The sequence below is a fragment of the Oncorhynchus kisutch genome, linkage group LG27, assembly GCF_002021735.2.
Source record: "Oncorhynchus kisutch isolate 150728-3 linkage group LG27, Okis_V2, whole genome shotgun sequence".
Taxonomy (NCBI): domain Eukaryota; kingdom Metazoa; phylum Chordata; class Actinopteri; order Salmoniformes; family Salmonidae; genus Oncorhynchus; species Oncorhynchus kisutch.
In genome coordinates, this window is record NC_034200.2 from 44,399,608 (window position 1) to 44,413,669 (window position 14,062).

Below are 14,062 nucleotides of genomic sequence, written 5' to 3' on the forward strand. Positions count from 1 at the left end.
TACTGTAAATATAGTGTTCTATTACTGTAACTATAGTGTTCTATTACTGTAACTATATTGTTCTATTACTGTAACTCATCTATAGTGTTCTATTACTGTAACTATATTGTTCTATTACTGTAACTATAGTGTTCTATTACTGTAACTATAGTGTTCCATTACTGTAACTATAGTGTCCTATTACTGTAACTACAGTGTCCTATTAATTTAACTATAATGTTCTATTACAGTAACTCATCTATAGTGTCCTATTACTGTAACTATAGTGTTCTATTGCTGTAACTATAGTGTTCTATTACTGTAACTATAGTGTTCTATTACTGTAACTATAGTGTTCTATTACTGTAACTATAGTGTTCTATTACTGTAACTATAGTGTCCTATTACTGTAACTATAGTGTTCTATTACTGTAACTATAGTGTTCTATTACTGTATCTATAGTGTTCTATTACTGTAACTATAGTGTTCTATTACTGTATCTATAGTGTTCTATTACTGTATCTATAGTGTTCTATTACTGTAACTATAGTGTTATATTACTGTATCTATAGTGTTCTATTACTGTATCTATAGTGTTCTATTACTGTAACTATAGTGTTCTATTACTGTATCTATAGTGTTCTATTACTGTAACTATAGTGTTCTATTACTGTAACTATAGTGTTCTATTACTGTAACTATAGTGTTCTATTACTGTAACTATAGTGTTCTATTACTGTAACTATAGTGTTATATTACTGTATCTATAGTGTTCTATTACTGTAACTATAGTGTTCTATTACTGTATCTATAGTGTTCTATTACTGTAACTATAGTGTTCTATTACTGTATCTATAGTGTTCTATTACTGTAACTATAGTGGTCTATTACTGTAACTCAACCATAGTGTTCTATTACTGTAACTATAGTGTTCTATTACTGTATCTATAGTGTTCTATTACTGTAACTCAACTTTAGTGTTCTATTACTGTAACTATAGTGTTCTATTACTGTAACTATAGTGTTCTATTACTGTAACTATAATGTTCTATTACAGTAACTCATCTATAGTGTCCTATTACTGTAACTATAGTGTTCTATTACTGTAACTATAGTGTTCTATTACTGTAACTATAGTGTTCTATTACTGTATCTATAGTGTTCTATTACTGTAACTATAGTGTTCTATTACTGTAACTATAGTGTTCTATTACTGTAACTATAGTATTGTATTACTGTAACTATAGTGTTCTATTACTGTATCTATAGTGTTCTATTACTGTAACTATAGTGTTCTATTACTGTAACTATAGTGTTATATTACTGTAACTATAGTGGTCTATTACTGTAACTATAGTGTTCTATTACTGTAACTATAGTGTTCTATTACTGAAATTATAGTGTCCTATTACTGTAACTATAGTGGTCTATTACTGTAACTATAGTGTCCTATTAATTTAACTATAATGTTCTATTACTGTAACTCATCTATAGTGTTCTATTACTGTAACTATAGTGTTCTATTACTGTAACTATAGTGTTCTATTACTGTAACTATAGTGTTCTATTACTGTAACTATAGTGTTCTATTACTGTAACTATAGTGTTCTATTACTGTAACTATAGTGTTCTATTACTGTATCTATAGTGTTATATTACTGTAACTATAGTGGTCTATTACTGTAACTATATTGTTCTATTACTGTAACTCAACTATAGTGTTCTATTACTGTAACTATAGTGTTCTATTACTGTAACTATAGTGTTCTATTACTGTAACTATAGTGTTCTATTACTGTAACTATAGTGTTCTATTACTGTAACTATAGTGTTCTACTACTGTATCTATAGTGTTCTATTACTGTAACTATAGTGTTCTATTACTGTAACTATAGTGTTCTATTACTGTATCTATAGTGTTCTATTACTGTATCTATAGTGTTCTATTACTGTAACTATAGTGTTCTATTACTGTAACTATAGTGTTCTATTACTGTAACTATAGTGTTCTATTACTGTAACTCATCTATAGTGTTATATTACTGTAACTATATTGTTCTATTACTGTAACTATAGTGTTCTATTACTGTAACTATATTGTTCTATTACTGTAACTCATCTATAGTGTTCTATTACTGTAACTATATTGTTCTATTACTGTAACTATAGTGTTCTATTACTGTAACTATAGTGTTCTATTACTGTAACTATAGTGTTCTATTACTGTAACTATAGTGTTCTATTACTGTAACTCATCTATAGTGTTCTATTACTGTAACTATATTGTTCTATTACTGTAACTATAGTGTTCTATTACTGTAACTATAGTGTTCCATTACTGTAACTATAGTGTCCTATTACTGTAACTATAGTGTCCTATTAATTTAACTATAATGTGCTATTACAGTAACTCATCTATAGTGTCCTATTACTGTAACTATAGTGTTCTATTACTGTAACTATAGTGTTCTATTACTGTATCTATAGTGTTCTATTACTGTATCTATAGTGTTCTATTACTGTAACTATAGTGTTATATTACTGTATCTATAGTGTTCTATTACTGTATCTATAGTGTTCTATTACTGTAACTATAGTGTTCTATTACTGTATCTATAGTGTTCTATTACTGTAACTATAGTGTTCTATTACTGTATCTATAGTGTTCTATTACTGTAACTATAGTGTTCTATTACTGTAACTATAGTGTTCTATTACTGTAACTATAGTGTTATATTACTGTATCTATAGTGTTCTATTACTGTATCTATAGTGTTCTATTACTGTATCTATAGTGTTCTATTACTGTAACTATAGTGGTCTATTACTGTAACTATAGTGTTCTATTACTGTAACTCATCTATAGTGTTATATTACTGTAACTATATTGTTCTATTACTGTAACTATAGTGTTCTATTACTGTAACTCATCTATAGTGTTCTATTACTGTAACTATATTGTTCTATTACTGTAACTATAGTGTTCTATTACTGTAACTATAGTGTTCCATTACTGTAACTATAGTGTCCTATTACTGTAACTATAGTGTCCTATTAATTTAACTATAATGTTCTATTACAGTAACTCATCTATAGTGTCCTATTACTGTAAATATAGTGTTCTATTACTGTAACTATAGTGTTCTATTACTGTAACTATAGTGTTCTATTACTGTAACTATAGTGTCCTATTACTGTAACTATAGTGTTCTATTACTGTAACTATAGTGTTCTATTACTGTATCTATAGTGTTCTATTACTGTAACTATAGTGTTCTATTACTGTATCTATAGTGTTCTATTACTGTATCTATAGTGTTCTATTACTGTAACTATAGTGTTATATTACTGTTTCTATAGTGTTCTATTACTGTATCTATAGTGTTCTATTACTGTAACTATAGTGTTCTATTACTGTATCTATAGTGTTCTATTACTGTAACTATAGTGTTCTATTACTGTAACTATAGTGTTCTATTACTGTAACTATAGTGTTCTATTACTGTAACTATAGTGTTCTATTACTGTAACTATAGTGTTATATTACTGTATCTATAGTGTTCTATTACTGTAACTATAGTGTTCTATTACTGTATCTATAGTGTTCTATTACTGTAACTATAGTGGTCTATTACTGTAACTCAACCATAGTGTTCTATTACTGTAACTATAGTGTTCTACTACTGTATCTATAGTGTTCTATTACTGTAAACATAGTGTTCTATTACTGTAACTATAGTGTTCTATTACTGTATCTATAGTGTTCTATTACTGTATCTATAGTGTTCTATTACTGTAACTATAGTGTTCTATTACTGTAACTATAGTGTTCTATTACTGTAACTATAGTGTTCTATTACTGTAACTCATCTATAGTGTTATATTACTGTAACTATATTGTTCTATTACTGTAACTATAGTGTTCTATTACTGTAACTATATTGTTATATTACTGTAACTCATCTATAGTGTTCTATTACTGTAACTATATTGTTCTATTACTGTAACTATAGTGTTCTATTACTGTAACTATAGTGTTCTATTACTGTATCTATAGTGTTCTATTACTGTAACTATAGTGTTCTATTACTGTATCTATAGTGTTCTATTACTGTATCTATAGTGTTCTATTACTGTAACTATAGTGTTCTATTACTGTAACTATAGTGTTCTATTACTGTAACTATAGTGTTCTATTACTGTAACTCATCTATAGTGTTCTATTACTGTAACTATATTGTTCTATTACTGTAACTATAGTGTTCTATTACTGTAACTATAGTGTTCCATTACTGTAACTATAGTGTCCTATTACTGTAACTATAGTGTCCTATTAATTTAACTATAATGTGCTATTACAGTAACTCATCTATAGTGTCCTATTACTGTAACTATAGTGTTCTATTACTGTAACTATAGTGTTCTATTACTGTATCTATAGTGTTCTATTACTGTATCTATAGTGTTCTATTACTGTAACTATAGTGTTATATTACTGTATCTATAGTGTTCTATTACTGTATCTATAGTGTTCTATTACTGTAACTATAGTGTTCTATTACTGTATCCATAGTGTTCTATTACTGTAACTATAGTGTTCTATTACTGTATCTATAGTGTTCTATTACTGTAACTATAGTGTTCTATTACTGTAACTATAGTGTTCTATTACTGTAACTATAGTGTTATATTACTGTATCTATAGTGTTCTATTACTGTATCTATAGTGTTCTATTACTGTATCTATAGTGTTCTATTACTGTAACTATAGTGGTCTATTACTGTAACTATAGTGTTCTATTACTGTAACTCATCTATAGTGTTATATTACTGTAACTATATTGTTCTATTACTGTAACTATAGTGTTCTATTACTGTAACTCATCTATAGTGTTCTATTACTGTAACTATATTGTTCTATTACTGTAACTATAGTGTTATATTACTGTAACTATAGTGTTCCATTACTGTATCTATAGTGTCCTATTACTGTAACTATAGTGTCCTATTAATTTAACTATAATGTTCTATTACAGTAACTCATCTATAGTGTCCTATTACTGTAAATATAGTGTTCTATTACTGTAACTATAGTGTTCTATTACTGTAACTATATTGTTCTATTACTGTAACTCATCTATAGTGTTCTATTACTGTAACTATATTGTTCTATTACTGTAACTATAGTGTTCTATTACTGTAACTATAGTGTTCCATTACTGTAACTATAGTGTCCTATTACTGTAACTACAGTGTCCTATTAATTTAACTATAATGTTCTATTACAGTAACTCATCTATAGTGTCCTATTACTGTAACTATAGTGTTCTATTGCTGTAACTATAGTGTTCTATTACTGTAACTATAGTGTTCTATTACTGTAACTATAGTGTTCTATTACTGTAACTATAGTGTTCTATTACTGTAACTATAGTGTCCTATTACTGTAACTATAGTGTTCTATTACTGTAACTATAGTGTTCTATTACTGTATCTATAGTGTTCTATTACTGTAACTATAGTGTTCTATTACTGTATCTATAGTGTTCTATTACTGTATCTATAGTGTTCTATTACTGTAACTATAGTGTTCTATTACTGTATCTATAGTGTTCTATTACTGTATCTATAGTGTTCTATTACTGTAACTATAGTGTTCTATTACTGTATCTATAGTGTTCTATTACTGTAACTATAGTGTTCTATTACTGTAACTATAGTGTTCTATTACTGTAACTATAGTGTTCTATTACTGTAACTATAGTGTTATATTACTGTATCTATAGTGTTCTATTACTGTAACTATAGTGTTCTATTACTGTATCTATAGTGTTCTATTACTGTAACTATAGTGGTCTATTACTGTAACTCAACCATAGTGTTCTATTACTGTAACTATAGTGTTCTATTACTGTATCTATAGTGTTCTATTACTGTAACTCAACTTTAGTGTTCTATTACTGTATCTATAGTGTTCTATTACTGTATCTATAGCGTTCTATTACTGTAACTCAACTTTAGTGTTCTATTACTGTAACTATAGTGTTCTATTACTGTAACTATAGTGTTCTATTACTGTAACTATAGTGTTCTATTACTGTAACTATAGTGTTCTATTACTGTAACTATAGTGTTCTATTACTGTAACTCAACTTTAGTGTTATATTACTGTAACTATAGTGTTCTATTACTGTAACTATAGTGTTCTATTACTGTAACTATAGTGTTCTATTACTGTATATATAGTGTTCTATTACTGTAACTCAAGCATGCATATTGCTAATTATCTTAATGGTAAACATTTTAATAGGCTAAGTGTTTAGTCTTCTTACAAGTTGCATGTGATGCATTTATAATATACACATATCAAAAATTACTGCCCATTAACATGATTTTCATTTGACCGTGTATGATGATGATGACGATTATGATTGTTATTATTATTATGTTTTTTTATTCCAGGATGGAGAGGGAATTAATAAGCCATCTGCGATGAAGAGGAAGGGTTCCCATGACCACCAGGCTGACGAGCACACCCAGCCCGCAGAGAGGAGAAAGAAACACCTCTCAGACCATCACAGACCCACGACCACCCTACAAACCACCCTCCTAACCACCCTAACCACCACAACTGCAGGACAGAGCACCACACCCAGCCTCAGTAGAAAGAGAATATCTCCAGCCTGGACAAAGATCACTGCCAGTTGAAGAGGAGCGGGAGGAGGAGCACTACAGCACCAAGACAGTCTCACAGAGACCATAACCACCATCACCATACCACCCCCCCCCCCACCACCCAAACCACCTCAGAACCAACCAACCACCATCACCACCCCCCCCCCCACCACCACCCAAACCACCTCAGAACCAACCAACCACCATCACCACCCCCCCCCCCCACCACCACCCAAACCACCTCAGAACCAACCACCATCACCACACCAACCCCCCCCCCCCCGACCACCACCCAAACCACCTCAGAACCAACCACCATCACCACACCAACCCCCCCCCCCCACCACCCAAACCACATCAGAACCAACCACCATCACCACCCGACCCCCCCACCACCACCACCCAAACCACCACCACCCAAACCACCTCAGAACCAACCACCATCACCACACCAACCCCAGACCCCCCCCCCCCCCCCCCCTATAAATATGGAAGGCACAGGGATTACTATGTCCACCAGTCATGTTTGTGTTTCATGTGTCTGGGTACAGTAGCTTATGACTATGCTGCTCCTGTTGCTATGCACTAACAGCAAGACAGAAACCTCTCAGTACACAATATCACCCTGGTATTACCAAAAACGTAATCATCTGCCTGACGCTAAACCAGGGGTGGGCAAACATTTTGGCTCGAGGGCCACATCACGATTTAGAAATTCAATGGAGGGCAGCACAGATTTAGTTTTTTACCGATTCGTTCATCAAAATCAATTTGTGGGCCAGAAAAAATGCAGTTATTTGAAAATATATAGTTATAATTTCTACATAGTTTCTGGTTTTCGACATTCAAGTCTGGATTGTTTTTATATGTGTTTATTTTTAGCTCCCTTTTTTGTGATTACGATCTTGATTACGATCTTGATTACGATCTTGATTACGATCTTGTCTCATCGCTGCAACCCCCCAATGTGCTCAGGAGAGGCGAAGGTCGAGTCATGCGTCCTCCAAAACACGCTTCTTAACACCCGCTTGCTTAACCCGGAAGCCAGCTGCACCAATGTGTCGGAGGAAACACTGTTCAACTGATGACAGAAGTCAGCCTGCAGGTGACCGGCCCACCACAGAGAGTCGCTTGAGCGCAATGAGCCCCAGGCTGAAGTGACACAGCAACACTGTGATGCAGTGCCTTAGATCTCTGCACCACTCGGGAGGTCCTGGAGTAGTTTTCTAATCCAAAATAATAATTTGACCCTAACCCTCGCTAGCTGCATTTAATCTGCCGGCAGGCCAGACGTGGAGCGAGGGCCATAGTTTGCCCGCCCCAGCCCTAAACCTTAACCCTAACCTTAACCCTACTGAAACTGTTCATATAGAACTGATCTTGTTCACGATTTAATTTACATGATTATCTCTTTAATTATAATGGGACAATGCTATTTCATACCCCCTCCATTCTGAAAAGGCACTGAACATAACTTTTCCATTAAAATATTTAAAATATAGTCTCCTTCAACTTCATACTTTTATAATGAAGAGTTGTAGCATTCTGACTTGGTAATTAGCTTTGACTACTGGATCAGTTCTAGAGCTTTGACTACTGGATCAGTTCTAGAGCTTTGACAACTGAATCAGTTCCAGAGCTTTGACTACTGGATCAGTTCTAGAGCTTTGACAACTGAATCAGTTCCAGAGCTTTGACTACTGGATCAGTTCTAGAGCTTTGACTACTTGATCATTACTAGAGCTTTGACTACTGGATCAGTTCTAGAGCTTTGACTACTGGATCATTACTAGAGCTTTGACTACTGGATCAGTTCTAGAGCTTTGACTACTTGATCATTACTAGAGCTTTGACTACTGGATCAGTTCTAGAGCTTTGACAACTGAATCAGTTCCAGAGCTTTGACTACTGGATCAATTCTAGAGCTTTGTCATACAATATAGTTTGAATACACTTTCTATGCATTTGCAAACATTTAATTAATGCCCTTGCAGATGTGATGAGGAGAGAGTAGGCCTGTTCCAACATTAAATATGTGTTTATTTTATTATCAATTTCGTAGCCAGCAGCATACCACCCTGCATCTCACTGCTGGTGAGCCTCTGAGTCTAAGCAGAGTTGATCCTGGTCAGTCCCTGGAGGGAAGACCAGATGTTGCCTGAAGTGGTGTTTGAGAGCCAGTAGGAGGTACTCTTTCCTCTGTTTAAAAAATAATAAAAAATCCCAATTCCCCAGGGCAGTGATGTCAAATCAAATCAAAATCAAATCAAATTTTATTTGTCACATACACATGGTTAGCAGATGTTAATGCGAGTGTAGCGAAATGCTTGTGCTTCTAGTTCCGACAATGCAGTAATAACCAACAAGTAATCTAGCTAACAATTCCAAAACTACTACCTTATAGACAAGTGTAAGGGGATAAATGAGTGAGTGATGAGTGAGTGATGGTACAGAGCGGCATAGGCAAGATACAGTAGATGGTATTGAGTGCAGTATATACATATGAGATGAGTATGTAAACAAAGTGGCATAGTTAAAGTGGCTAGTGATACATGTATTACATAAAGATGCAGTAGATGATATAGAGTACAGTATATACATATACATATGAGATGAATAATGTAGGGTATGTAAACATTATATTAGGTAGCATTGTTTAAAGTGGCTAGTGATATATTTTTACATCATTTCCCATCAATTCCCATTATTAAAGTGGCTGGAGTTGAGTCAGTGTGTTGGCAGCAGCCACTCAATGTTAGTGGTGGCTGTTTAACAGTCTGATGGCCTTGAGATAGAAGCTGTTTTTCAGTCTCTCGGTCCCAGCTTTGATGCACCTGTACTGACCTCGCCTTCTGGATGATAGCGGGGGGAACAGGCAGTGGCTCGGGTGGCTGTTGTCCTTGATGATCTTTATGTCCTTCCTGTGACATCGGGTGGTGTAGGTGTCCTGGAGGGCAGGTAGTTTGCCCCCGGTGATGCGTTGTGCAGACCTCACTACCCTCTGGAGAGCCTTACGGTTGTGGGCGGAGCAGTTGCCGTACCAGGCGGTGATACAGCCCGCCAGGATGCTCTCGATTGTGCATCTGTAGAAGTTTGTGAGTGCTTTTGGTGACAAGCCGAATTTCTTCAGCCTCCTGAGGTTGAAGAGGCGCTGCTGCGCCTTCTTCACGATGCTGTCTGTGTGGGTGGACCAATTCAGTTTGTCTGTGATGTGTACACAGAGGAACTTAAAACTTACTACCCTTTCCACTACTGTTCCATCAATGTGGATAGGGGGGTGTTCCCTCTGTGTTTCCTGAAGTCCACAATCATCTCCTTAGTTTTGTTGACGTTGAGTGTGAGGTTATTTTCCTGACACCACACTCCGAGGGCCCTCACCTCCTCCTTGTAGGCCGTCTCGTCGTTGTTGGTAATCAAGCCTACCACTGTTGTGTCGTCCGCAAACTTGATGATTGAGTTGGAGGCGTGCGTGGCCACGCAGTCGTGGGTGAACAGGGAGTACAGGAGAGGGCTCAAAGTCCAGTACCCAGTTGCACAGGGCGGGGTCGAGACCCAGGGTCTCGAGCTTGATGACGAGCTTGGAGGGCACTATGGTGTTAAATGCCGAGCTGTAGTCGATGAACAGCATTCTCACATAGGTATTCCTCTTGTCCAGATGGGTTAGGGCAGTGTGCAGTGTGGTTGAGATTGCATCGTCTGTGGACCTATTTGGGCGGTAAGCAAATTGGAGTGGGTCTAGGGTGTCAGGTAGGGTGGAGGTGATATGGTCCTTGACTAGTCTCTCAAAGCACTTCATGATGACGGAAGTGAGTGCTACGGGGCGGTAGTCATTTAGCTCAGTTACCTTAGCTTTCTTGGGAACAGGAACAATGGTGGCCCTCTTGAAGCATGTGGGAACAACAGACTGGGATAGGGATTGATTGAATATGTCTGTAAACACACCAGCCAGCTGGTCTGCGCATGCTCTGAGGGCGCGGCTGGGGATGCCGTCTGGGCCTGCAGCCTTGCGAGGGTCGACACTTTAAATGTTTTCCTCACGTCGGCTGCAGTGAAGGAGAGTCCGCATGTTTTAGTTGCGGGCCGTGTCAGTGGCACTGTATTGTCCTCAAAGCGGGCAAAAAAATTATTTAGTCTGCTTGGGAGCAAGACATCCTGGTCCGTGACTGGGCTGGTTTTCTTTTTGTAATCCGTGATTGACTGTAGACCCTGCCACATACCTCTTGTGTCTGAGCCGTTGAAATGAGATTCTACTTTGTCTCTATACTGACGCTTAGCTTGTTTGATTGCCTTGCGGAGGGAATAGTTACACTGTTTGTATTCGGTCATGTTTCCAGTCACCTTGCCCTGATTAAAAGCAGTGGTTCAGGCTTTCAGTTTCACGCAAATGCTGCCATCAATCCACGGTTTCTGGTTTGGGAATGTTTTAATCGTTGCTATGGGAACGACATCTTCAACGCACGTTCTAATGAACTCGCACACCGAATCAGCATATTAGTCAATGTTGTTGTCTGACGCAATACGAAACATATCCCAGTCCACGTGATGGAAGCAGTCTTGGATTGTGGAATCAGATTGGTCGGACCAGCGTTGAACAGACCTCAGCGCGGGAGCTTCTTGTTTTAGTTTCTGTCTGTAGGCAGGGATCAACAAAATCGCCGTGGTCAGCTTTTCCGAATGGAGGGTGGGGCAGGGCCTTATATGCGTCGCGGAAGTTAGAATAGCAGTGATCCAAGGTTTTTCCAGCCCTGGTTGCGCAATCGATATGCTGATAAAATTTAGGGAGTCTTGTTTTCAGATTAGCCTTGTTAAAATCCCCAGCTACAATGAATGCAGCCTCCAGATAAATGGATTCCAGTTTGCAAAGAGTCAAATAAAGTTCGTTCAGAGCCATCGATGTGTCTGCTTGGGGGGGAATATATAAGGCCGTGATTATAATCGAAGAGAATTCCCTTGGTAGATAATGCCGGTGACATTTGATTGTGAGGAATTCTAAATCAGGTGAACAGAAGGACTTGAGTAGAGTACCTGTATGTTGCTATGATCACACCACGTCACGTTAACCATGAAGCATACGCCCCCGCCCCTCTTCTTACCAGAAAGATGTTTGTTTCTGTCTGCGCGATGCGTGGAGAAACCAGCTGGCTGCACCGATACCGATAGCGTCTCTCCAGTGAGCCATGTTTCCGTGAAGCAAAGAACGTTACAGTCTCTGATGTCCCTCTGGAATGCTACCCTTGCTCGGATTTCATCAACCTTGTTGTCAAGAGACTGGACATTGGCGAGAAGAATGCTAGTGAGTGGTGCACGATGTGCCCGTCTCCGGAGTCTGACCAGAAGACCGCTTCGTTTCCCCCTTTTACGAAGTCGTTTTTTTTTGGGTCGCCGGCTGGGATCCATTCCCATTCCTCTTTATCCTGGGTGAAAGACAGAACACAGGATCCGCTTTGCGAAAGTCATATTCTTGGTCGTACTGATGGTGAGTTGACGCTGCTCTTATGTTCAGTAGTTCTTCTCGACTGTATGTAATGAAACCTAAGATGACCTGGGGTACTAATGTAAGAAATAACACGTAAAAAAAACAAAAAACTGCATAGTTTCCTAGGAACGCGAAGCGAGGCGGCCATCTCTGTCGGCGCCGGAAGTAAGATGTTGTCCTGTGTAGGGTGCTGTTTTTCAGATGGGATGTTAAACATGTTTCCTTACTCTCTGTGGTCCCCAAAGATCCCATAGCACTTATAGTAAGAGTAGGGGTGTTAACCCTGGTGTCTGCTCTCATACCATCATGGCCACCTAATCATCTCCAGCTTACAATTGGCTCATTTGTCCCTCTCTTCTCCCCTGTAACTATTCCCCAGGTTGGTGCTGTAAATTATAATGTGTTCTTAGTCAACTTACCTAATAAAAATAAAATGCTTATTTACCAACCTGACTGTGTGATTATTGCTTTAAAATTGAAATCGCACTACAGCATGGATCATCAGCGCTACAGATCTAGCCCGAAGTCTAACCCTAACTCTGACCCTGACTCTGACCCTGATGAACTCAAATCAGTTCTATATCTTCTTGCCTAGTGTAATGCAATCAATTAAAATACATTGTTGCTCAGATCGACTACCTACCATGATGTCTGCACTGTGAATATAAAAAAAAAAAAATGTGATATCACATTTTGAAATGTGTGCTGTTCCTAGATGAAGTATGACCACAAGACCTTAGTATTACTTTCTGATACTGCATTTTTGCCTCAGGTCATGAGTAGAGAGTATTAAATGTGTCTCTTTGCTGTGGAAGGGTATGTCTGCTCTCCGGTGGATCTCAGCGGTACTCCTACTAAAACTGAGTACATCCTGAGTGAGTAAAAATATGTAAAAAACATATATATGTTAACATTTCAGTGTTACGGATTCCCCTGTGAACAATGCCACACCAGGCGCCATAGGTCCTCACTGAACTTCTGGAGAGAGTTTGCTGCACTGAAAGTAAAGGGGCTGAACAATTTTGCACGCCCAATTTTTCAGTTTTTGATTTGTTAAAAAAGTTTGAAATATCCAATAAATGTCGTTCCACTTCATGATTGTGTCCCACTTGTTGTTGATTCTTCACAAAAAAATACAGTTTTATATCTTTATGTTTGAAGCCTGAAATGTGGCAAAAGGTCGCAAAGTTCAAGGGGGCCGAATACTTTCACAAGGCACTGTAGATTGCATGAAAATTGACTGAATTAAAACTGACACACTGGAAATTTCTGATGGGCTTGTTGTTCTTTTACAAGACTAAAGGTGAAATGTGTGTTTATTATAATTTATTATTGTGGCTACACATTTATTTTTTGTTTTTTCAGACACACACACCTCTCTTCCACTCCTCTCTGTACCTCAGATCTCCAGTGCCCTGCCGTCTCTCTCTTTATGGCCATGTCTGAAGTTCCCCTACTATGTCTAGGCTTTATGAGTAGTCCCTGTATCTGTCTGCAGTTGCGACAAAAATACATGCTCTTGTTGTTCTCCTACAGATTACAGGTTACACATAAATGTTTGTATTTTCACACGCACATACATGCACACACACACACACACACGTCTTTCAATTGTTTAAATTTTTTGTAACATTTTTACAACACACATAGCTGCCATGTTCTTTCTTGTACTTGAATACCTTATTAAATTATGTTTTCATAGTCAGTTGTTTATTAATATCTCATTTAGAAATTAATCTGCGTATTTATTCCCTACACCTTTGCAGATCTAAGACAAGTTCAAAGTAAAAACACATTCTCTTCCTAATAGTTTTTTTTCCCACCTGCATTTTGTCAGACCAGTGAAGATGGTGGTAAACTGCTCTGTTTGTATGGACCCTAGGTTTCCTTTTCCCATGTTATCATAGTATGTCGTATAACCTTAATTAGAG

At 37.0% G+C, this 14,062-nt stretch overlaps 1 protein-coding gene across 1 annotated transcript in view; it reads left to right on the forward strand.

The window, feature by feature from the left end:
* The window catches only part of cacnb2b (calcium channel, voltage-dependent, beta 2b), a 136,188-nt gene extending 129,386 nt beyond the window's left edge, over window positions 1-6,802 (forward strand). Inside the window, exon 15 of the mRNA XM_031807349.1 lies at window positions 6,443-6,802. The gene's annotated coding sequence lies outside the window, so the exon portion shown is untranslated. The remainder of the gene's footprint in view (window positions 1-6,442) is intronic.
* Window positions 6,803-14,062: the final 7,260 nt, after the last annotated feature.